Genomic DNA, 26,803 nt, shown 5'->3' on the forward strand with positions numbered 1-26,803 from the left:
GTCCTCTCCTGGGCTGGCTGCTTCTCTGTCAGTTCTCTGAGCCTCTCAGAACCAAGAGGAAACCTCAGTGTAGTTGTCGATCTCCGCTGTCTGACTTCTTTAGTAACTTGAAGGATTTTGTTCAGTCTTCCTCAATGGCTGTTCTATTTATTGATTTAGTATTCATGGTGATGATCTGAGCTTCTCATTTTTGTATCTCTTATGAGACATTGCGATCTATTTAGTGTCAGCCAGCATGAACTTCCTGTCGTTGCAGTCATATTCTTAGACTAGAATGTATCCATTTCTAGGATTTCTAGCTCAGCATAGTTTGTTTCTATGAATACTGTTTTACCCCAGATTCTGTAAGAACTTCTCATTTATGCCTCTTCCTGAGTCCTTCTGTTATTCTCATATGCCCTCGACGTCTTATTTATTCTGCTTCATCTGCTTAAATGTTCAGTTTATACTCTAGGGACAGCCATTTCAAAAGCAGACATGCAACCACTTTAAAACCTATTGTCTCTTTGATCTTCTACCAATTTCCTTTTATCCTTCCATAACCCAAATTATTCTCCTGTGCCTTTCTCTTTCATAATGGGCCAACAAATTTAATTGACATGGGCTGTGAACTCAAACAAGTGCTCTTTGAGCACTTCTACAACAGATTTTTGTAACTTTATTGTAGTTGAATATTAGCCACTTCCACCACTTCTAGTTCACTTATTCAGTATTGGGATCATACTGAACTTTTCCAGATTACAGGGCTTGCAGAATTTTTTTTGCCAGTGACACATAGAAACTCTTACTGTGTGATTCTTTTTCTATACAAAGCCTGAAATGCTTCTTTACACTTGTGGATATTATAAGTACTTAATGATACGTCTAATATCTAAATATATATATGATACTAAGTCATATATATTTGACATTAATATTGTCATTATATAGAACATTGCATGCTTTACTACCTCTGTGGTTTATTCATCTTGATCTCTAGAATAACATACCACAACCTTTGGACTTAGCTTCAATATTATTTTCTTCTTCGTGGCTTTACCGCACTCAGCACTAACTATAATTTGTTCTCTCTCAAAGGTGTTGAACCAAAGTGCTTCACACTGAACTATACACTTAAAACATATTTTAATTTTTATTTTGAGCTAAATCGCTACATTAGCCAGCTGGGTTTGAACTTGTGACACCCCTGCCTCAGCCTCTGATAGTGCTAGAATTATAGGCATGTGACACCACATGTGACTTCCTGTTAGCTTTGATGAGTAAAATATTTACCTTGGTAACCTGGTAGTGTTTAGTTCAATGTTCTGTATCTGTTTGGGCAGAATAATTTTTTAAAATTTTTTGCTGAATCAAATTGAGTAATTTTGAAAATTTAGAATCATGTACTTGATAGCAAAAGTTTCAATGAGTTTATCAATTAGTCATAAGACTTTTATGATTTTTTTCATTCTTTTTTGGTTATACAGTTCATCATTGTACTTAATTATAAGGAATGAATTTAAAATACATAGCATAAAATCATACTATACTTTGTTAAACAGGTTTAAAGTGACTTTGTTTTTTGTGCAGTGATGATAGTTTACAAAGATCCTTATTAGCAGGCGATAGTCATTTTGTAAAAGCACTTGAAATATCAAATAATCAAGCTTTTGCTAGTAAGTCATTATTTTTGAACAAGCTGTGAAAAAGGAAAGCAGATCGATTGCTTATTTTTATTATCACCTCTTTGAAAGAGTAATTTTGTTCAAACTAACCATATATTTTTAAAATTGCCTTTAAAAATCCTAAACTTTAGGGACAACTGCATTAAGTGGCAACTATTTTTCGTAAACAATGTGTTGCATGGTTTTATTTGTGTGAGAAAATTTATGGAAGTGTTGTCTGTGTCTCACTGGAGGCCTTTTAATCACTGTTTGCTTTTGACTATGACATATTGAATGGGAACCGCACTTTCTGCATATATGGGGTTATGTATGCCTCATGCATCTGAGTATCTTTACCTTTTGCTAAATTAGGGAAATTCTCTTGGATTTTTTTTCTGTGAATAGCTTTTGTAGTCCATTTGTTTGTATCCCCACTTCTTCTTTTATATTCTTAATTCTTAAGTTATAAATCCTCTTATCATCTCCTAGCCTTTGTATTATTGCTGTTTTTTTTGTTATTTTTAAGAAGTTTTTCATTTCATGCTCCCATATTACAAATCTTCCCTCCAATTCAAATAATCTATCTTTAGTTTCTTTCAAGCTGTTATGCCAGTTTTCGATAGAGTTTTTAGTTTCCTGGTAATCTCTTTGAACCTGCTTCACGTATTCTATGTTTTCTCTATTTTCTCTATCAAACAATTCTCCCCTTTTTTTCTGTTCTTCCATCCCACCATCTGTTTTTTCTTGGGCAATACTTAGCATTTCTCTTAATTATTCTTATGTCTTGCTTTATTTCGTTAAATACTTCTCTTTTGAACTCATCTATGAGGCTCCAGAGTTATTGCTTTAAGTCTATTGGTGCCGTGTTTGATATTGCATGTTTTCTGTCCTCATTCTCCTTTGCATTCACCTCTCCTGGATCAGTGTTCTCAGGATTGGGGACTGAGGACCCTTTCTTGTTGCTTCCTCTTCCTATACTTTTTGTTCCTTCCATACAAGTGAATATAGGAGGCCCAGTTTTTTTTCTCTTTCTCTGTTACAGTTTGTTTGAATTGCACCGGCTAGGTGTTCCCGCCCACTGCAGTGTACTAGGAAGACACAGACCTGGGCAGCCTCTGCTGGGCCCGCCCCTCCAGGTTAACCTACCGAAAGCTTCACTGCTAGGGTGCACCTCCAGGTGCTGGAACCTGGTTTGGGCTAGCCTACTGGGTCTTAGTTAGCGGCATCACCCAGGCCAGGTACTCCCCACCAATCTCGCTTGAGAGGGGAATATCCGACTAAAGTCATTGCAGCGTCCTGTTCCGACAAGTCTGCCCGGTCCCAGTATGTCCTTTGCTAAATCCTCCTACTCTATGAAAGGGTCCCCGTTCCACTCACTCACTGCAGGTCGATGCAGGGCTCCCTGCCAGTCCCGCTCTCAATACCATTTGATTTGTGGATTCCCGCTCTCAGAGTTTTTGCGCGTCTCTCTCCCTGCCGTGCTGATTTGGACGCAGCAGCGGCAGCAGAAAATTCAAATCGCGGCTTCCTTAGTTCACTCCTGGGTCATCAGGGTATATCTCCCCTTGCTTAGGACTCCTCGCACTGCCACATTCCTGGATTCTACGCGGGGTATCTCAGAGAGCCTCCGTAGCTGCTGCTATCTATCCGCCATGTGCTCCCAGAAGTTGTCTCAAATTTTTATTAAAAAGAAGTTAGTAGGTAGTAATGTAACTGTGGAGGAGAGGAACCAGTTCATTTCTTCCAGTCTTAGTTTATTTATATAGTCATATAACTTGCCATGAAACTTACACAGAAATATTGTGATCATATATACGTAGAATTTTAGTAATAATCTTTTCCTAGTTTAGGGGCATTTTGAAGCAAGAAAAGGGAATGGAAGAGGTGAGTTCTACACAACAAGATTGGCAAAAAGTCACCGGTAGAGCCTAAGAAAAGGGATCAGACACCACAGAGTCTATCTCCAAACATAGAAATACACACACTTATAAAAAAATATGAACCCAGTAGCCTGGATTTTGGCTAGCAAGTGTAAAATTAGAAGTTCTTCAGAATTTTAGGAGATTCTACAGACATTCTTGGTTTATTGTATCATCTAACCTTTTAGGCTTCTCCTGAGTTTTCCAAATAGGCAGAAGGCAACAAGCTAGGACTAAGCGTGAGGCACAGTGGACAGTGAGAATTACATTGAGGAAAGATCTTCATCGGAATGTTTTTATTACACTTATTACCTTAAAATTTCATTGCTTAAGAATTGAAGTTTAGGGGCTGGAGATATAGCTCAGCAGCACAAGTGCCTGCCTGCCACGCTTGAGCTTGTGAGTTTGATCCCTGATACAAAAAAAAAAAAAAACCAAAAAAAACCAAAACAACAACAACAACAACAAAAAACCAAAACAAAACACTTGAAGTTTAATTAGTGAAAAATCTTAGATATGTAGCTTTATTTAGTGGATGCCATGACTGAAATTGTTTTGCTTTCTGTTTCTCTATGCACCCACAAGATAAAGTAATCAAACTGTTCATTATTGTTTGATTGTCATCTCTTCCTAATTTTTGAAACATCTGATGAATGTGCTTACCTAAGGTGAAAACAATGATATATTTCATTGTACTTCTTTTGTGTTTGTTTCTTTTCTTTTTAGTGGTGATAGAGGTTGAACCTAGGACATTATCTATGCCTGACAGGAACTCTAATAATTGTATTTCTTATACGTGTGGAGGAAAATAGATATATAAATCAAAATAATAATATGGTCACTACATAATTACATAAATAAATAAGAATTGGGGCGGCAGGCCTGGAGCAGAGGCTCTGGTGAGTGAGGGAGAGACCTGTGGAAATGGCTGGCTGCCGGGCAGGGCATTCCAGCACAACAGTAAGGCGAAGTCTGTAAGTGTAAGGGGTTTGGGTGTTTGTGGAATTGTAGGAAAACCAGTGTGGTTAAAATTTGTGAAGCAAGAAGAAAATTAGCAGAAATTATGGAAAACATAAGATGAAAAGTAAAGGGTACTTCTGAGAATTTTTTCTGCTGTTCTAAGAGCGGCAAAGGCTGCTGAACATTTTGAGCAGAATTGATCTAAGTTTTAAAAAGTCAATCTATGTTGCAAGAGGAGGGCCGGGAATTTAGCTCAGAGGCATAAGTGCCTGCCTGCCAAGCATGAGGTTGTGCATTTGATCCCTGGTACAAAAAAAAAAGAATTGTTCAGGCAAGAAGAATATATAGTGAAGGAGGGAAATGTACACATACAGATCAGCTGACAGATTGGTACCAGGAAGCAGTAATATGGGTGAAGTCAGTCTATATCTGTAAAAAACAAAAACAAAATCTACCAATGATTTTTCTCACATTTTGTTTTGTTTTAATCTTTATAATTTTTTCTTCATGTATGGAAGATGTATAATTCTACTTTTTTGACATTTTATGACAATTCTGTTTTAAGGACAAGTATGGTTGGTTGGTTGTTCTTTTGTCTATTTTATTCACTTAAGTAAAAACTGATAATGCATTATGTACGTATCATCTCTGATTGTGATTCAGTTTGGTACTGTGTATCATATAGATGACACAGATAATCGGAGTCTTAACAGAAGGAGACTGAAACTGACATATCTCCTAGGACAGTGTAGTGTGCTGACCATTAGCTTTTTTTACTGTTATGGTTGTACCTTACGTGTTGTTCTCTGTTGACCAAATGTGGAGGCTTAGTTGCTGGGCTGTGGTATCACTGGGAGATGGTGGAATCTTGAGAGGTGAGTCATAGGGGAGGAGATGAGTTCACTGGGAACATGGCCTTGAATGGATATCAGGACCCCAACTCGCTTCTCTCCCTTTGCTTCCGGGTTATTGTGGGGTGAGCAGCTTTCTTCCACTACAAGGTCCCCACCATGATGTGACACCTCAGCATAGATTCAAAGTGATGGGGACAAGTGACCATGGACCGAAACTTCAGAAATACTGAGCTAAAATAAATATTTCCTTCTTTTAAGTTGATTACCAGAGATATTTTGTCATAGTGATGAAAGTCAGACTAAAATAACTGTGATAAAAACAAATACCATGCATGATATGCAAAGAAACATTTATATTATGTGAAAAATAGGATTTTTATATTAATGATTTTAACCATAATTCATGCAATATTAGCAGTTAGAGCAATTATATAAAATAGCGATTAGATTAAATCAATCAGAAATCTAACATGCAATGAAATTTCTTTTTTTCATTGAATTGCAAAGGGCAAAAACACTGAACCTTAAAAAAAGTATGGGTTCTAGAGTTTAGATTGTTCTACAGACCTGCTACTTCAGCTGCGGTATGTCAAAATCCTCATGATATGAAGGGTGGTTGGAGAAAATGATCCAAGTCCTTCTCCATTCTAACATACACAGCTCTTACTTATGAGCATAACAGAGAGGGGGAAAGACTGATTATAAGTCAGCTGTGGAATTCAAATCTCTAAACACTGAGTTTGTTTTCCTTATTAACTTGGGGATTATCATTTGTCTTTCATGCATTAGTCCTCATATAATACAGTAATTCAGAAATGATGAACATAGCAGGGCATAGTGGTACACACCTGTAATCCCAGCATTCAGGAGGCTGAGGTAGGAGGATTGCTGAGAGCTTGAGATCAACCTGAGCTACATAAAGTTCAAGGCTGGCCTGGACTAGAAATCAAGACCATATCTCAAACAAACAAACAAACAAACAAACCAAAAAAAAAAAAAAAACACCCCAGTATAAGTATAAATATATTTTTAAACTTCTTGGCAAATAAATACTGAAGAGTTGGCAATAGATGCAGCAATATTTATCTTAATAGATTATTGCTATGTGAATTCATTTATTTATAAATTATCTAAAAATATTCATAAATTACCTATTCATAAATTACCTAAAAATAATTTTATACTGTTTTGTGGGACTGTGAGATTAAACTCAAGGTTTTTGCACTCAATTGAATTCCCAGCCCTTTTTTAACTTTTTATTTTGAAACAGGGTCTTGCTAAGTTGATTAGACTGAACTTGAATTTATGATCTTCCTGCCTCTGCTTCCCAGAGTGCTGGGACTACAGGCATGCACCCCTGTGCTTGTCTATAATAATTTTAAGTAAAAATAGACATTAAAAACTGTCTAGAGAATAAAATGAACAAGTATTGTAACCATCGCTGTTTAAATGGTTTTGATAAGTTAAATATTTGATTTATGGCTAAGTCAATGAAATAGAAAGTCAAACGTAATGTTAGTTTTAGAAAGCAGTGTAATATATAAGAACGTTTTTATCATATATTTAGTGATGAAAAGGAGACTGGTTTATTAAATAACTATACATGGGATATTTTACTGACAGTAGAAAAGATAAAGGGCAAGCAGAGAAAATAATGGAAAAATATATCAAATACTGTTAATAAATTAGAACTGTGTTTATAAGGAAAATCTTTAAATATTAGTAGAAAAATTGACAAAAGACATAAAGCTGATTTATTTACCAAGAAATACAAATTCTTCTAATGAGAAAAAATAAGTAGTTGTTTAACAAAATATTACTTGGTATGTTTCTTGTCTGTGAAATGTTAGTTTTACTTTTTTCTATTAATCTGAAATTTAGATTCTTTTAATACAAATGTATTACTTTATAATTAATATCAATGTGAATCATAATTCAATCTTTTGAAAATCAGGACAATATGAAACACTTAGCAAGTTACATACATTGTAAAAGGAACAAATAATTTTTATGCCTGTCAATAGATTCATGTTTGAGACAACTCTAATAAAAAAATGAGGTACTTGACAAAAATGTGAAAATTTACTTAATAAATATAGTACTAGACAGAGGATCCTGGAGAAATATAGAAACAGGGAAACTTGTACATATTTATGCTTAGTGTTGATGAATTGGATAGATTTATTGAAATGATTAAAAAGGAAAATTGGTATACTTGAATGATAATACACTGAGGGAAATTAGTAAGGTCTGAATATTTTTGTTGGGGTTTGAGAGGTTAAAACTCTTCTTCCCTCTGGTATAAGCACTGCTCATGTAAGTGTCGTATGATCCATTCAGAGAAAAGTGAAACAACTTTTTCTCTCGATCTGGGGAGAAAATACAGGAGACCAGAGATTCCTTCCTATTTCGTCAGTTTTCTCTTTCCTATTATCTATAGTTTATTTTCCTCTTTATATATGGTTTAATTATGTCACATGAAATAAACAATGTGATGTAGAAGCTTATTTTACTTAACATTATGGTCTCAAGGTGCATCCATTTTTCTCCAAATGATTCAAGTTTATTCTACTTTATGGCAAAGTGGGAACGTAAACCAGTACAACCATTATGGAAATCAGTACAGAATGTCTCAGAAAACCAACCATGCAAATTCCATGTGACCCAGCCATTCCTCTTCTAGGTATCATCTCAAAAGAATTAAAGACATCATACCGCAGTGATATATACATACCATGTTTATATCAGCACAGTAAATAATAGCTAAATCTTGGAGTGGCCTGTATACTCATCAACAGATAAATTTATATATATATTGCTGTTTAGTAATTCAAGAGTTTAATATTAAATTGCAGTTTGTTGGGCTCTTGTGAGAGCAGTATTAATACTTGACAATACAATGCTAATTATCAAGCAAAAGGCAGAGGGCTTCTCCCTTTGGCTCACCAACTGTCTTAGGTGTGCCTTTGACAAAGCCTAAAGAGTAGTCCATTTAAAGATAAATCTTGTGAGTGCCTTGGACACAGAAATTCTGATGCAGATAAACTTGCTTGGACAGAGTGAGTTTTCATTCCATTACGGTTGTGAAAGCACTGACACTCTGTCTGGTTCTACGCCGCACGTTCTTACTCATTCACGCACAAATTTATTTTCTAACAAAATATTATTTGAAAATAGTTTTGAAATTATGTACTAAATTTGTGCATAGTGATTTTATGTATAAATATTCAAAAAATTTAATATAAATGCCAAAAGATTTACTGTATATCCAGATATTTTTCAACATGCTATCTCATATTCAAATATTTTTAGCTTATTGAGTGACTGAATTTCTATTTTTATTTTTTTTCCTGGATACCTGGGATACAAATAATACTTAAATGACAATGTTTAAGTAATTATATTATTTAATAACGGTGATTATGGTTTGTATTTAAACTTAGAATACATTTTAACCAATATTTTTAGAATTAGTCAAAATGTCAAATTTTCTGCAAAATATTAATCTATACAAACAACTTTATAAATAAAATTATTTACACTAAGATACTTATACTGTACTGTATTCAGGGCTAAAATTTATAGTGGTAGGATATATTAGTGGTAGAATATATTGAGTATATTTATCTTTTATGTATCTTTTTGATGCTTGGGGGTTAAACTTAGAACTTTATACATGTTAGGTGAGCACTGTACTACTAAGCTATATTCTCAGTCCTTGAGTAAATTTGTTAATCAAATAATATTTCCTAGTTATTACAGATGGCTTTAATAAATATTTCAGCATATGCAAGAAGAAATATTAAATGAAAAGAATTAGTGCATGATATTCAGGGAAAGCTGGAAAATGGGGACATTTTCCAGTTTGGAAAAATCTGAAGGGAATTAAAGACCATAATGACTTCTTATTATACAAATTTTTCAGTTTTTCCTTATTATAAAACTTTCTGAACATTGAGGAGTAGACTCTAAAATATTAGTAAGTTTATTTAAAAACATCCTGGAGCTCAAGGAAAGTATATAACTCCTCCCAAGACCATTCGTTTGTAGCCTTAGATAGCAAAAGAAATCTAGGGAATTATAAATCATATCCAGATAGCTTAAAATGTGTAGCTCTAGTTACAGCAGGTTTAATGAGTGAATGTACAAAGAAAACCAGGGGACACCATACAGTCTTTGCATTATTCACAAGATAACGAATGAAGTGTCTCAAAATGTGATAAAGTGTTAGCAAATCATTGACCTTTTTGTTGATAAATGGTTGATTCCCAGAAGTTTCAGAAATATGGTTGATTGGAAGCCATTGGAGGTGCCAGAAATTTTGGATGCTCGAGACCTCATCAAGAATGTGATTCAGAGCCAAACACAATTTCAGGATCTGTGTCAGGATTTCTGGTCCTTAGTCTAGTTGGTTCAAGGTCTGTCGCACAGAAGGAAATCATTTATTTTGCCAGGAATGGCTTCTGGGAATGTGGCAGTGTTCTGACTGCCCACACCACTAAGCTCAGCCTTGTCATCATGACTTGTAAAATCCTGTGAATACATGTGGCAAAAATACTTTCTTAATGTCTCTGAAAATGAGGGAGAGGTTGGGGTGGGGAGGAAAAGGAAGAAGAAGAAGAAGAAGAAGGAGAAGGAGAAGGAGAAGGAGAAGGAGAAGGAGACGGAGGACGGAGGACGGAGGACGGAGACGAAATAAAGGGAGGAAAGGAGAGAAAAGTAGATGGGAAGGAAGGGCAGGGGAAGGAACTGGGGAGTAAGAAGAAGCGACTCGTTCATATTTACTTCTGACACTCACGACCAGCAGGGTGTTTGGTGAAATGCTGGACATCACAGGCCTTCAGTTTCCACAGAAAACTGGAGGACTTCCTGGTAACCTGAAGGCAGCTCTCAGGTCTCCTGACTTTGATGTCATGATGAGATCTCAGTGTCTTTTTTCACACCATCTTTTCACGTGTTCTGACACCAGCCAGACCCCGCTGCTTCTCACAGGTCTGTAACCATGTTTCTTCCTCTTTATATTAACAGCTTCAGACAACCCATACCCTCAGGAAAGGTAAACTCTACTTAATCTTCATTGCGAGCTCAATTTTGTCATCACTATACCCTCTCCAGTTTCTAATGCTGAAATTAACTTTTCCTTCCTGTGGTCTACTGTAATGGTCCTTGTGCTAAGTCTGTTTCGTAGGAGTAACAACTTTTTTCATCGAATACCGTGTGTAGTAACTTTGAGGTCAGAAGTCATAGGGGTAGAATACTTACATTTTTCATACCCACTAACAGCCATTCATTATTCCCGGAGGTGAAACCATGAGTTGAAAAGAACTAAATTAATTATCTGTCTTTCAATATCTTTTTTTCTATTGTTTTATGAAAGTGAGCCATAAAAAGGTCCTTTTTCATGGAGACAGCATGGAAAGGTAGGAAAAAATTACAAAGTAAAATTAGGAATGGCTTCCTTTTTAAACTTTGTTATTGTTTGAACCTGAATTTTTTAGAGTCCCATTTATTCAAATTTGATGGGAAGAGGTACCAACTATTTTCCAATTTTTTTTTAAGGCAAAGTAATATATTTAATGTGACTGACCTAGCCATGGCCCTCCAAATGTCAATTTCCTTTTCTTTATTCTTTTAGCAGGAATACTTATTGTACTACTTATTTTATTTTATGTTTAAGCCCTTTCTGTGGAAACACTATGGATATGCAGCATTAGAGATCCATTTATGTGTGCTAAAATATAAACAAAGTGTTGACAGATGTCCAACAGTAGCCAATATTCTATCTAGATTATTAGTTTTTCATGAATTGTGGCTCCAAGTAATATTTTATTAATTCTAAATTATGGCATACATAAATTTAACACTATCATCTTAATCAACTCATCAAATATGGAAAATCTGTTTCCTATGAAAGTGATATAAAGGCTAAAGTGGTGTTTTGAGAAACATGAAGAAGCAGAGCATTTGGCTAGCCAAGAGAAGCATATGGATCTCCCTATGTTAAACACTTTCTTCAAGAATCATGGCTGTCCTTTTGATTATCACCATACTAAGGGACCCGCATTTAACTAAAGACTTTGACCCTTCATTTATAATAATAAAAACCCTAGTAACTTTTTTAGTGAAAAATTTATTCTTAAAAAATTATTTCTCAAGCTTGGCTGCATATTAGAATCACCCAAGAACTTTACAACTTTACTAGTTGAGGTTTCACACAAAAACATTGTTATTTAATTGATTTGAGCCTCAGCACAGGCAGTTTTGCTGTATAGCCAGGATTGAGAGATACTGCTTTCAAAGTGTCAAATTGACATTCCTTTCAAGTTTCTCCACAACTACTTGACACTATGATTTTTTTTTCCCTAAAAAGATGACAATGCTAGTGTGTGTGATGTTTGCCCAACATGTAAGTTAGTTTGAGGCACTCAAAGTTGAAGTGCTTTAAGTAGAAATTAAATAATGAAAGCACTGATTTTATTGGAGAGAAAGTTAGTATTACATTTCAGTGTGCTTCTTTATTGCTTTCCCATTTAGGGGAAAAAAAAGAAGGAATAAGCAGTATTATCACAATGTAAACCAAACTGAGTTGGGGAGAGTTTGTGAAACACTGAGAATACTTACTGAATTTAGTATAGGTTCCATCTAGACATATCTTAGCGCTTGATAGTCTCAGATTCCATAAATTACCAAATGCAAATCATGTGAGTACTAATGATAAGAAAATGAGTGCTTTATTTTTGCAATCAAGTTTACATCTTACAATTTCTGTAAAATTCAGGTTTCTGTAACAAGATTGTGATTTAAAAAACACCTTTGTGCTTGTGAAAATGATGTGGTGACTTTCTATATATTATGAATGTCCCTCCCCACATTTCAGTGACCTCCAATAGATAACGTTATTATTCAACTGTAACCTGCCACTAGAGCAGAATAAGAATTTGCAGCTTTAGATTTTCCATCCATTTTTGTTGCTGTTCCCTTACCAGTAATTTCTTTTTTTATTCGTCTTCAGATTTATCCATCCTTGGCAATTTCAAGCTAGGAGAAATAAATTAAGAAAAGAATAATTGACTTTATTTGGTTTAATGCTGCCAGCCCATATTACCTGCTTTCTTAAATGAGTTTGAAATTGCCAGCTTTGAGGGTATTACACTACGTTTTGGGTTGCTGCCAGATATCCTAAGCAAATATATTTAAATCAAAGCTAAACTGCTTAAATATTCATGTTATGCTCTTATTATGGTTTGGAGAAATGTGAAACCATTTAAGATTTGCAAACGTGCTACATAGCCAAAAATGTATTTGAACTGTCAAAAATATACTTTAAATTGATAATGTAAACTTAATTTAATAAGAAAAGGTTTCCACAGTCTTATCAGTTGCGATGTATTCAAAGTATCTAATTTGTTTTTGATTATCCAGTCAGTAGGGTGATACAAACGTAACCTTTTCTTCTGGAACGTGTACTGGAAATGATATCCCAGTTTGTTGGGTTAGAAATGTAGGCTCTCCAATTCTATGTGCATCATGGCTGTACTTTGATTATGTAAAGAATCTTTTTTCACATATACATTATATTTTATTATATTAAAAAGAGAAGACTTTTTGTTTCACTGACATGTTTCTTCAAAATTTAGTTTTAAATATCATATAAAAATTTACTTAATGTGAGAATTGATGATTTCCAAATATTTGCACAAAATACTGAAGAAAAATAAATACTAAAGATCAGGTAATTGTTACATGACACAAAAGAAGTGAAGGAGGAGAGGTTTTGTATGTCTTGAAGGTGAATTATTCTTCCCCTACATTAAGGCGTATTTTCCTGCTGCCTCTTCCTCCTACCCTTTTGCCTTTTCCTCATTGGTTCTCTCATTGGAAGCTGTTACATATTTAAAACCTGTGATTTGCTATAAAGCAGGTTGGTTCCTTTTGTTTTCTTTCTACACAAAAAACTGTTCTGAATTTACAAATTCCAGAATATCAAAGCTATTTGTTTATAATCATAGATTCTAATAATAGGAATTCTGTGATTTATGAGACAAAGAATTTTTAGTACATTCTGAGAAACACAATATAAATTCATGAGATGCTGTGAGATTTGCCACTGTCCCACCTCTGACCCTTACATGTACACGATCAAACATGCTTAACTTCCCAGAAGGGACAGAACCTGGGAAGGTAGTACAGTAGTCTCAGATGAGCCCCTGGTGCTGTTTTATGCCTTGAGGTTAAATGTCCTGATTTCAACCTAGGAGATTAGTTAAGCAGTAGGTTAATCCGTGAGACTACTACACTGAACTCTTGCAGATTTTTTTCTTTTTCGGGTTTTTTTTTTTTTTTTGAGAAAGGGCTTTGTACTTCAGGTTGGTTTCAAACTTTTGGTGATCCTCCTGCCTCAGCTGCCCAACTACAGGGATTACAGGAATGAGCTTCAATGGCTGGCTAATTTAGAATTCTTAAACCTAAACCTGTGGTTGGTTCAATCTATTAAATTTCATTGAATTTTATTTTGTATGTTACAATGTAAAACAGAAGTTCCAATAAATTTCTCTCTGAGGAAATACAAGGCTGCTTTTTGTTTCAGTGAACTGGAGCAAGGTTGTTATGGTTTGTATCTAGGTGGCCCCGCAAGCCTCATACACTCATGGAGGCAGCTGAATCTAATGTTTGTGATTGGCTCATTTTCTGGCACTGGGATTGGTGGTGTGAGTGCTGCACCTGCCCAGGGGCGGAGCTGGCACAGGATGTAAGGAAAGGAAGAAGAAGGTGTGTTTCCTTCTCTTTTGCCTTTTTTGTTCTTGCTGTTTTTGGCTGCCTTGAATGGCTGCCCCTCAACCATGCCACCGTGCCTTGGAACCAGCTGAGTATGGACTGAAACCTCCAAAAAACTGTAATTTTGGGCATCAGGTATTTTGTCTCAGAAATGAAAGAAAAGTAGCTAAGACAAGGGCCTACAAGGATTACATAAACATCAGTTTTAGTGTTCAGCTAATAGGAGAAATTTAAGTTTATCATTATAAATTTGGCTGGTTTTTGAAATTATCAGACATAGTTCTTGAAAATTTAGTATATCCATGTAACTGACCAGTCACACAATTTCATATGTAGCAGATGTATTAGTTTAATCTACTTGACTTGGCTAATATAGGACAAAACTATTATTTTTGTGAAAATTGTGTGTAACTGAAGAGCCACACAGGAGTTGGTAGTGTGTGGCATTTGGTGGAATAGGGAAGGGAAATGGAAGCTTTGGTTGGCAAAGTGGGTTGATTTATTTGGTTTTGCTATATGCATTTTGTATATTTAAAAAAGAACAAAAATGAAAAGCAGTAAGTTCAGAAATTTTGACTTTTTTGATTTCAATCATTTTGCAACTATATGATATGATATGATATATGATACGGGATGATACAAGATCATATATTGTGAGAACTATCTCTTCAAGCAGAATTCCTTAATTCAAGAAAATGTTTATATGTTGCCTAGAGTGGGAAGAAGTAAAATTTATCATGAGTTTGGGGTTTGTGGTTGGGAAGTCATTCTTTTAAGGTTTATTGTATCATTGTTTTAACTTATTTCTAAAATGTTCCTTTCTCCCTACTTCTAGAATGCCAACAGGCCTGGCTATATTATAACAGTGCTATTGATGCTTGTCATAAAGTAATTAGACCTAGGCGATATTTTTGCTTCTCAAGTTAATTTTAATGAAATGTGGATTTTGGGAGAATTCTTAAAAATCGTGTTCAGAATTTTTCTGGATTCTCATTTAATGATTTATTTATCTGGGTCACACAGGTAGATAATGATTTCATGTGGAAATCATCAGTGAACATGATAGAAGACTGTGTTAGTTGTGGAGCCTTATTTAAATATTGAAGGATTATGTGATAAGAATGCCATTTATCCTAGATAACATAACTTGTTTTATGGCCACATGAAATCTCATTTTACTGTAAAATTTCTGATGATGGATATCATCATAATTACAGTTTTTTAAGTATAAGACCTGCTTGGTGTATAATTTTATTCAACAGCCTGTAGCTTTTCCTCAATCAAAGGGTGAAAATTCAAAAAGGTACCAGGAAACTGGAATTTATGTGTCTTTTTTTTCTTCTAATTTTAAGAAACCTATGTAATGTTTTAGGAAGATTCTGAACCACTTTTGGGTTCATTTTCCACATCTGTGAATGACTGAGTTAGGCTAGATGGTCTTGGATATCCATTCTGGGTTTGAATTGGTCTTTCAGTGCAGGCTTGTCCTGGTACCTGAAATGTTTCGGTAATTCCTGCAGTTTAAGGCATAGTCTGCAGGAAGCTTCTATTTACACGTAATACATTACTGTGAAAAGTAACCCATTATCCCATTAGGGCCTACTAACACATTAGAACAGCTTTGCAAATAGCCTGGCTGCTGTCAATCAGAGAAAGCATTACACAGGGGGTGAAGATTCTGGGCCTGACCTGCAGCAGGCCCTCAATAAATGCTCCTGTTACTGTACGGAGGAGGTAATGTGACATATATGGTCTATGAACTTGGTCTGGAATATGAAATCCTTTCAGTGTAGGGCACATTTTGGGGGCCTTGGATATCCTGAATCCTTTCAGTGTAGGGCACATTTTGGGGGCCTAGGTTGTTGGACATTAGCTGGACTCTGGACAGGTGTTTTTTTTTCTTTCTTTTTTTTTTTTTTTGAAAGTAGAAGAACAAGCCAGGCATGGTAGCACATGCCTGTAATCCCGGTGGTTTGTAGGCCAAGGCAGGAGGATCTCTGAAAGTTTAGGACCAGCCTGGGCTACAAAGTGAGTTCAAGCCAGCCTCAACTACATAGGAAGACCCTGTCTCAAAGAGACAAAAAAGTGAAAAAAAAAAAAAAAACAGTAGAACAACACAGGGTCCACTAGGTTCATTAGTTGGAGTTCTAAAAATCAAATTTTAAAACTCTGTGTAGTAAGTCCAGTCAAATATCCAGTCAAATATCCAGTCATCATCTTAAATAAATATTTTCTATGTCTATAGTATTTAGAAAGCAATGTATGATATATAGTAAATGCTCAAAAATTTTGTTGGAAAAATGGAAGTAATAATTTTAATTCAACCTCACATGTGCTCATGATACGTGTGCATGTGTGCGTTTGTGTGTGAATGCAACCTTGATTTGATTAAAAGGAAGAGGTTAAAGAATAAGCTATTTTCTATAATTTTTATTTTATAAATATTTCCAGATATTTTATTTAATACATTTATTTTTTAATGGGCAAGAAAAATATGACTTTCCTAGATTAAAAGCTACCTAGACAAACAGTGCTAGGGAACAAACCCAGAAGATACATGATTATTTCCTGCTTCTTTGAGGGGCTCCTAAAACAGAGTGAAGATGGTTGACTACTTGAAGCAAGTTATAATAGTATGGTGTAGCTGAATTGCTGAACTGACAGCTGACCAATTCAGAAAGGAACACCATGGCTATTTTGCGTAAGAGTTTATGCTTAGGTAAAGCTTAGAATAGGAGTAAATTGATATCTGTTTATTAAGCTGCACACAGGTAACTGTCAGTGATGAAGTCATTGCATGGTAATATATGAACAAATTCTGAGTATATCTGATTTTTTCATGTGTATATAATAATTTTAATCTCAACATCAATATTATAAACTAGAAAATTGTAAAAGATTGTACTAAATTTGGTAAGACCTAGCATTTCTTAATAAATTGACACCATTTGTGGTCACCTATTGATTGCAAATAAAGCTTATTATATTCAGTGTACATTTAATAGAGTAACCGTTTGTGGAAATTACAAGTACCCAATGTAAACTGGCAGCATGGCAGCATGACACTTAGCACCCGTGAGATTTTAGTATTTTTTCATATCTTTACATAAACTTTATTAGCCAACATAAACTATTCAGATTTTGATCTTACAGAATGTTTTTTTCATAACTAAATCTGCTTTTAACTTTTCTGCTTCTAAAGACAAATGCCAGTTTTTTGTCCTAAATATAATCTCCTGTCTAGTCAAGTTATATCTTCTTGCTAAAAGCTCTAAGGGTCTTTTCATCATCTTTTATAGAATTACAAAATTTGGCTACGTTAATATTAGGGATATGGGAGCTTTACAGATTATTTCTTTGAATATTTTCTTGTTCACAGTAAAGTTGACCTGAAATTAGAAATTATAACTATCGGATGCTACAGAATCCTGTGGCTTTTCCTCTTAAAGCAAATGTGGAGGGCATTCAATTGGGTAGAAAAATACTTTACAGTCAATTTAAAACAATCTTTCTTTAGTACTTTTATATAAAATGATGTGATAACATTTTTGGGACCTGACAATAAAAGTAAAGAGCTAAAGGTCATCTAAACCATTATTTTAAAAGATTCTTTTGTGGAAAATAATGTTTTCTAAATATTTACAACATGTTTTTATAGAAACACTTAAGCTAGTGATTTCTGTTACTTAAATAGCATAATTCTTGCTCTGATAAATTATTTTGCTCAGACTAAATTATTTTATTTTTACTGCAATTGTATTTCTTCATTTGAGAAGGGACCTAACATTTTGTAAAGATAATTTCTGGTAAAATCTTAACAACAACAAAAAAATTGTTCATACTGCTACTTCAAGAATGTTATGCAATGATTTGTCTTATCTCAGTATACTTGTGAAAAGTTGTGAACCAATGTTTTTGATGAGAATTTTTATACTTCCTCATTGAGATACTTAATACTTTACTTCAGCTGTCTGGTTGTTTTTTATTTTGACACACATATCAGATGATCAGATTCCTGGGAACCACTGGGACAAACGGTAAAGTTCCGGCAGCTGGAAAAAGAGGGACTTTTCATCAATTTCTATGAGGTCTTTTCCTGAAGAGGCCTGTTCACACACATGGTTAACGTAGTGTTCATTGCTATACTAAATTTCTTTAAAAATATAAGATATGTCATTCATATAGACCTAAGCTTTCTTGAATTAAACATTATTTTTAATCCATGAAAATTTGGCTAATATAGGTTTTAAACTCTTTGACTTTTAAAAAAGAATGCGTATATGATTTACCCTAAATTTTTGTAACTTCAATGTTTTCAGAAACTAGAAAGTTGTAAGTATCAAATTTTTCAAAATTGGGGTCCTAGTTACGAAAAACATGAAGTCTTCCTGGTTTGTTGCCTTCTGACTCTGTACTGTGCTGGGGCTAGGGGTAAGGGGCTAGGGGGCCAGCACACCTCCTTTGCAGTGATGTGATTTTATTGACCAGAAGCAGCACCTGTCAGCTCACATGTAATGAAAATTATCCATGCATGATTCCTAGCCCAATTTGATAGTCTCCAAGAGGCCTGTGAAAGGCAGCTAACATTTCTGATGATGACTGGAACTGCACTGAACCTTTGAATGTTGTCATTTTAAAACATCTAAGACTCAGTCCAAAGAAGGAAGAGTAATAGCCATAGATTACCATATCTGCTGATGTGGAAGAAGCCATTTAGTCTTCCATTGGGAGGTACAAATGTATTTACTCTGCATGGTTAGAAAATTCACCATGACATGCTTATTGAAATCACTTTCTCAGTGTTTTTTTAGGAGTCACAAGAGAGTCGGAGACAAGACAAAGTGTTCTTTATGTTTTTAAAGAAGAGACCAGTTACTTAGGATTGATAGTCATGATTCTTGCTGCAGGTAAACTTTAACTATGCAAAATAAAACTTAATAGGTTTTAGATTAACATTTAACTAGATAAGAAGTATGATGTAAATATGGCAAATGTCAATTTTTAAAAATTACTACAGCAGAAGAGACACTGATACTCTGCTTAAAAGAGTCCCCCTTCCTTCAGACACGTGTGCCCCATGGTTCTTTTTATGCCGGAAGTCCTCTTTCCTGAGTGTCTTCCCTTACTCTACTGTGGCTCCCTTGGTATCCTCAATCAGTTCAGGATATTTACCTTTACCTTTCAGGGTCATTTTGACTTTGGAGAGCCAGAAAGTCACACGGGGCCAGATCTGTGATTAAGCTAGATGAGAGCATACCCTATTTCTATGGGCTGCCTTTCGTTAGGATGGTACTTAGCATCAGCATTCACCATATTTAATTATACCTTGTAAAGATACCAAAAAGGGCATCCAGAAATGTTTAATAAAGTGGCAAGAGTTTAGAGTTACTTTTGTTCAACCGAATAGTAAGTGTTTTGCAGGGCCTGATTAATAGAAATGTGTCTTACTGTAATACATTTTTAAAATTTAAACATTCATTGTATATTCTAATCATCTTTGTGTCTAATCATTCATAGTGGCCTATGATTAAGTCTCAATTAGAAAGGTTTATTGTACTGTCCTCAGTGTATGCCTCTTACTTTTTTAATCTAGGAGATATTTTGCTTTGGATCAGAGAAATTGCACATCACTAGCTCCATTCCAGAATCATGTCCTCCAGGTTCTGCCTCTATTTTTTATTTTATTTTATGTCTCTCAGTTTCCAGAATGTACCATGTCTATGGCAAAGCCTCAGTTGTGTATCATCTCCAGTGATTAAACACTTTTTAACTTCTTTGTAGCTTTTTTGTCCCTTAGTCACTTAAGTATTGTTACCCAGCTTTTCCTGGGAACATGTAAGTCTGCTTATACTTGGAAAATGTTGAAAGGAAAAAAAGCACTTCTCTAGAATAACTGTTCATTAAACGGGAGAGCCAGTGTACAATACTCTGATGCAATTATGTGGCAAAAAGGTGTTATTTCTCAATTGGAAATGTTTCTGCTCAAGAAGAATAGGTCTTAAACTTATGCTAATAATGTTACATAAGTTTATGATCTAATTTGTTGTGGTATGCATTCCGGTTGCAGATGAGCTAAGGTAGTATTCTGCAGTTGGATTACTTTACTAACATAGTAAGAATCGTGCAGTACATTAGCATATTGGCTTATTTCATGTGGACAGAGTAGGTATGTGCAACTTCATCCTGGAAACTTTGTACAAAATCTTTAAACAACAGGAGCTTATCTCCATATACAGAATCTTCAATTTTCACTCTGCAATTCCTTAATTTTTTCTGAAAGGACCCCTGAAAGAATTTAACACAGGCTCCTAATATAAAATCTTGTGTCCCTAGAAGCCTGAAGGGAAGCAGAAGGACATTTCTGACAAGTCATTTGTTTTCTAGGATAAGTCATCTGTCTTTTTTATTTGATTTAACAACAAATTGACCCCTTGTAATGAAGTTTATGTGGGTATTCATTCTATGATGAGAGTTAGAGGTGACTGTAATGGTTTTGAAGAACAGTATTTTTAGTACTGAGATGTGTGTGCCCAGTGTATATAGGGTTTTTCTAGGCAACATCAGTAGGAAGAGATATAATAGGATGATGCACTATCGAGATAAAGTTAGGACTATTTAATTAAGACAGAAGAGTGAACTAATTTCCTAGTTTCTCAATTCTGAAGTCCTTTGGACATTTGCAAATTTGGCTCTAAGTATTTGTGTTATTTTTCTATTGGGAGTATAATGAATTATCCCAAACTTAAATTCTTCAACATAAGTTTATTGTCTTGTTGTTCCAAACTTTGGAAGTTAGATATAGGTCTGAGAGGATAAAAATTAAAATGTTGCTGAGTGGTGGTAGGGTAGAGAGAAATGCAAAATGATTACTGTGGTTATGGAATTTATATTTTGAGTGATGGAAACATTGTAGAAGTTGGTTGTGATCATGGCTGCTTAGCCTAGTGAACAAGAAAAAAAAACATTGGATTGTACACTTTAAATGAGTGAATTATATGACTTGGATTTATATTTACATAGGACTGTCTAAAAATAATAGAGGCCAACAAGGCTCTCATCGTATTTCTGTGATACAACCAGGAAAAATTTTCTGACTTAAAGATTCATATAACTAAAAACCAAGACAATCTACAGTACTCTCCACTTAGAGGTTTGTACTCAGTTGTATCTGTAGGGTCGCCTCGTGTAGGTGTCATCTCACAGGGATTAAGGTGTGCACACATTGTTCTCCTTAAGGCCATACTGAAGAAAATGGCTTTCAGCCATAAAGAAGAAAGACTCGAGACTTTTGTTCAGAATGCTAAATATTCATGTTAGTCTGCTGTTGTACTATTCAGGTGGAATTATTAGGCCTCACGTGCTGTGAGTTATGTATTATTATTGCAGAAACATACACTGCCACTGAGCAACCCAATGCCCCTTATTTAATAAATCTTCTCCTTATTATACAAGAGTGTGCTCCATGTAAAATTAGAACCAACCATTTTAAAAAATTGATGACCGATGAGGAGGTCACATGAGAAATAGTTGTTTTGGAGTGGACAGAGCATTTTCTGTTCGTCAAAGTGTGACTTTGTATGAGGGTAAAATGTTTCTGTTTTGGACGGGTGATGTCATTAGGATTTTTCTTTTTCTTTCAGCAAAAGCAAAATCAAGTTGCTGATTTAAAGTATTATAGATGTTCACAATACTGAGGAACACTATCTGCATTACAGTGTGATTTTTTTAAAGTATGTACAGGCACATTTCATAAGTCATATTTTCTGTCAGAATCACAACACATGTGTATCTGTTTAATCAGTTAAAGTCAGGCCTGTGTCAATCTTCCTAATGGGTTTATAAAGAAGTTGGTTGCTATAAGACAAGTGAAGACAGTGGAGAGATAAGAGGTGGAGAAGTAGGTCTGCTGGCCACAGGGAGAGGCGAGATGCATCCAGATGTGTACTCTTGCATATTTCCCACGTATATGCCAGACACTGTGGGAAGCAGGGGTTAATGAGGGAGGATGTGCTCAGCTGGCTGCTGTGTGGGTCTACGAGAGTCGAACACTCCTGGGATAGCCGCTATGCTGTGAAAAATATGTTTTACAGAAGCAAAAGTTTATAATTTTGAAGATTATTCTGCTTAAAAAGCAAGTATCTTCCTTCTAATTAATCCTTTAAGCTGTTAAAATGAACCATTAACTACCTTAAATAGTTTAGACACTTTTTTTTATAAATTCTATTTCAAAATATTGTAACATTTGAATCAAATATAGCAGTGTGACAGATTGTCATTGCAAATAATATTCAATGAACATAATCATAATGACATTTTATAGGCAGTGTTTTAGAGACAAATTGCTCAATGTGTATAAAACCATGCAAAATAATATGTATTGAGAGAAAATTACTGTGTATCCATAAATACCTTTGAGTATTATTTTTATCATGATAGTACTTAATAAATTCCTTCATGTGGTGTGATAAATACTATTATTTCTTTGAAGAATCTGTAGTGAAAAAATAATATTTTTTTCAGATCTAGAGCGTTATCAGCTGTCTTGATGCGGACATAATGGTTGGAATGGGACTGGGGTGGGAAGAAGATAAACTGTATTTCATGTACTACATCAATATCAAACTAGGATAGTAAGTTGAATTGATTATATATTGCCTGATTTTCTGGGGTAGTTTTTAAAATTATTTGTGAAAGAACCGTTTAAATTTCCAGAATGCTCAGGGAGCTACTCCTCATTTGCCAAATAGAAAAATACTGCGTTCTGGCCAACTTTGCCCCTTGTGAAGGAGGACTCCAGGGTTTTAGTCTCCATCACCCTGTGAAAGTCAGCCAGAGAAAAGGAGGCGGTGACTCAGCATACACAATACAACGTTTTCACAGTCCATGCTGAGAAGCACTAGTGAATATGGTTATGGTACCAAAATAAGACTCACTTAGAAAAATCAACTAGATTACATTGCAGAATTTTTGGTACTATAAGAATTCTGAGTCCCTGCCATGTACTACTGTGCAGAGTAAATCCCTAAGAAAAGATGAAAAATAAGATGCATAGCATTTTGCAAAATAACTTGATTATGTGAAACCATCTTTTTATGGCATCTTATTTTACTACTGGAAACTCATTTAGGTGCATTGTCTGGCGAATGGATAACCAAGGAGAACAGGTGGGTCAACATAAGACAGGAGGTTAGTGATTTAGACAGTAGGAAGAAACCAGAATCACAGAAGGAAGGCGGTCCCCTGTAAGATACCTCAAAGAGAACACCGATATCCTTATCAAGGATGGAGTTCAGGAAGTGATATTCTTCAGAGGAATAAATGCATAAAAAGGGAAGAAAATATGATCAGTGAGGTCACCTGTTAACTTCAGATTTTAGACATATTTTGTGGTTCCTGTTGAGCGGAAGGAAATCTCAGTGGAACAGATACAAACCTTGCTTTTGGTTGTTGATTGTTGGATTAAACTCCATTATAATTTTTACAACATCTTCATAAAAAAATACTGGTGGGTTAGTCAGACTGATACCTGAAAGAGCTGGAGCATACCAAGAAGTTAGGTCAATAGCTCGTCATAAAGCATTCTTGGTAACAGGACTTCAGTTCTTCCTCCACGATTTCGCCACCTGCAGCCTTCCCTTTATTTGTTCTAAAATGCGGTACGGTCAAAGAGTCACTGACTTGACAGCAAGTCACCTTGACTTTTCTTAGAGAACTTTATATAAATACCTTTCTGCAGACCCTGGACTGGACAGGCTGACTCATAGATTTGCAGCAAGATCTGGCGTTACCCCTTTCTAATGAACTTCCAGATGGTTCTGAGGTAGAGGCGCAGGGACCACTGGAGAAGAGACCATTCTGAAACCTTTGTGGCTGTAAAAGATCCTTTTTGCAGCGAGGGCATATCTGGCAGGGCCCTTGTGCTATTTAAATCAAGTGAATTTGAATGTATAAGATTCCTGTCAGGTCAAGTATTTAGCCCCATTTCTCAAAAAGAAAACGAAATCTCAATTGGTAGGAGAAGATCAATTTAAGTCTTAGGAAGCTGAGTGCTTTTTTGACCAAAGGGAGAATATGTCTACAAGCGTGAGGTAAGGTGCTCTTCCCAAATGAGCTCAAAAAATGGGAACAACCATAAATCAAAGACAAGTTATTTAAATCTTGATCTCCATTCAACATTTTGTCATTGGCTGTTATTGTTCACACTTAGTTGTTTCTAAAATATTTCCTCTGTCACTGCCAGTGTTCTTAATTTGTTATGGTGTTCCTTTCTGGGTCATGTTCTCATCACCTTGAAACTCTTCAAACTTCATCCTCCTTTTGAAATAAAATAACATACTATTAATTCTGTTTATGTCAAGGAAGCACAGTTGTAGTTTGTGAATGTAATATTTAGTGTGACATTCCTTAACACAATTCTACGTTATTAGTTTTGCTTAATATATGAATTAAGAAGGCCAATAGACAACTTATGACATTATTATAGCTTGATCAACATTGGTAGATTACTATTGTCTGTAGATTTTTAGTGCATTGAACAGCCCTTTAAATTATTGATCATGAATAGCTTCTTCATACGCTGTTATTTGTTGCATACAATTACTTCACAATTAGTCTGTCACTATGTAAAGATAACCATTTTGAGTTAGTGAAAATATGATGCTTTGCAGTATCAATTACAAAGCCTGGTTCTCATTTTAAAAAACTATTTCTGTATTTATACGTGTCCTATAACATGTATCATCTTTCATTCATCCTTTTTCCAAGGACTTAAGTTACTTGATGGAGATGTCAGCCTTCATGGTGGGGAAAGGAGGCATCAAGAATGTCACCCAACAATAAAAATGCTTTTATACTTACAATTAATGTAACTTTAGGGTCTTCAGCAGGAATTCTTTGCAGATAACGAGGACAGAAATCTAGAAACGTTTGTTGTCCTTATAAAACAGGGAATTAGAAATTTTTCTTGAGTGACTTGATGGATGAATTTTAAAAGTGTCCATTTATTGCTTTCAGTTAGCTGGTAAAAGTTGTTTCCTTTCTTTTGGTATTTGATCTAAACGCCTGTTGATACACATAAACAAGAGTTACATAAAATGACAATAGGAAATGAAATTTCTGTTCACTTATTTCTATTTTGGCAAGTCACACATCACAAGACATATTTCATACCCTTTTCTGGAGGCAGGAATATGCTTTTATTGTATAATTTAAGGACATTTTCTTTATAAAATTTAAACAAATTGGAGATTTTTGAAGTTGAATTGTTTCTGGACCAGATAAAGCACTATGAATGAAGAATACATATAAATAATTAAAAAGTGAATAAGAGAAAAAGCCAAGAATTCATTTGCATGTTAAAATAAAGCCAAATTTCATTTAATTATCCAATAGTGGATTTTAAACATATATTTTTAGTCAAGTCTGTAAAACTGCCAGATGCTAAAGTAACATAGATAGGCCAATTATGTATTGTTTCATTAACATAATCAGAAATTTTATAAAAGATAAAAAGCTTTCAAGGTTTGGATTGGAGACAAGGTTTTAAATGCCTCTGTGTTGCTTGGAAAAAAATGTGCAGTGATTCAAATGCAGATTAGAGTCTTTCATCGTTGTTTTACTGGTTACCAAACATGAAGCTCTGGCTACCATTATTCAGAATTGTCCTTACCTGCTCTAGTGGAAAGGAAAGGAGCAGGGAACAAAATCCTGGTAGTTGCTGCTAGCAAAGTATTGCACCTTTTCAATTGATAATACTGAAAAATGTCTGTCTGCTGTGTTTCCACTTCCCAATCCTAACCCTCACCCTAAAGGATGATGAGTGAATAGATCAGAGGACTCCTTCAGTTCCCTTCAGCCAGAAAGACTGAAATAGGGTCTTTCAGCAGGGCAAGGGTCTCAGCGTGAGTGAGAAGTTGACTGCATATTTCCAATAATTCTCTAGTCAGAAATGCAACTTCATAGTAGAGAAAACATGGTGGTTTGTTCAGGACACTGAAATTTGTGTTTTCATATTAACTGATAGAGATCGATGACTTGAATTATTTTACCACATGGAGCACTATATATTTTTAATGAATGAAAAGTCATACAAACAAAAACTGCTATGGAAAACAAGATAACTATCTTCCTCACACTCTCATTCAAAACCCAATCTGGTCAAAAGAAGTTATTTAAAGTAGATATTGTTATTTCTTTTCCTCTACATTCTAGAGGATATTAGTATAGCAAGGCTGATTAGGTTAGTGGACTGTCTAAAAAGAATTTCTGTTATTGATAAAAAATGTTATAATGATAAGTAATATTTATTTGCAATATTTAATACCAACAATGAACTAAGTATTTGTAAAAGCAAATTTATTTAGTTCTCTGAATTTAGTTTTATATTCAGAGATATAAGCTAAATGATCTTGTTCTTTATAACCAGTATTTTAACCATGTGATACTGAGTATTCCATTCCCACTCTAACAATATCTTGAACAAATTTCATAACTTTATAGTCACTTTAATTCCTAAAATCCAGAACAGGTTAGTACTTGACTTTCATTTCATCTTGCACGTACCTTCGACATCAAGCCTAGGTTGGGGGTGCAGTTTCCTGAAGTGGTACAGGTGTTGGGTGTGTACTACCCACCTAAACACCCCTTTGTTTTC

At 34.9% G+C, this 26,803-nt stretch overlaps 1 protein-coding gene across 6 annotated transcripts in view; it reads left to right on the plus strand.

Annotated features, from left to right (window-relative positions):
• The window catches only part of Grik2 (glutamate ionotropic receptor kainate type subunit 2), a 611,950-nt gene that overhangs the window by 57,411 nt on the left and 527,736 nt on the right, over positions 1-26,803 (plus strand). The window lies entirely within an intron of this gene.

The sequence above is a fragment of the Cavia porcellus genome, unplaced genomic scaffold (genome assembly GCF_034190915.1).
Source record: "Cavia porcellus strain 051 isolate PalLab524CR breed Dunkin Hartley unplaced genomic scaffold, mCavPor4.1 scaffold_7, whole genome shotgun sequence".
Classification (NCBI taxonomy): Eukaryota; Metazoa; Chordata; class Mammalia; order Rodentia; family Caviidae; genus Cavia; species Cavia porcellus.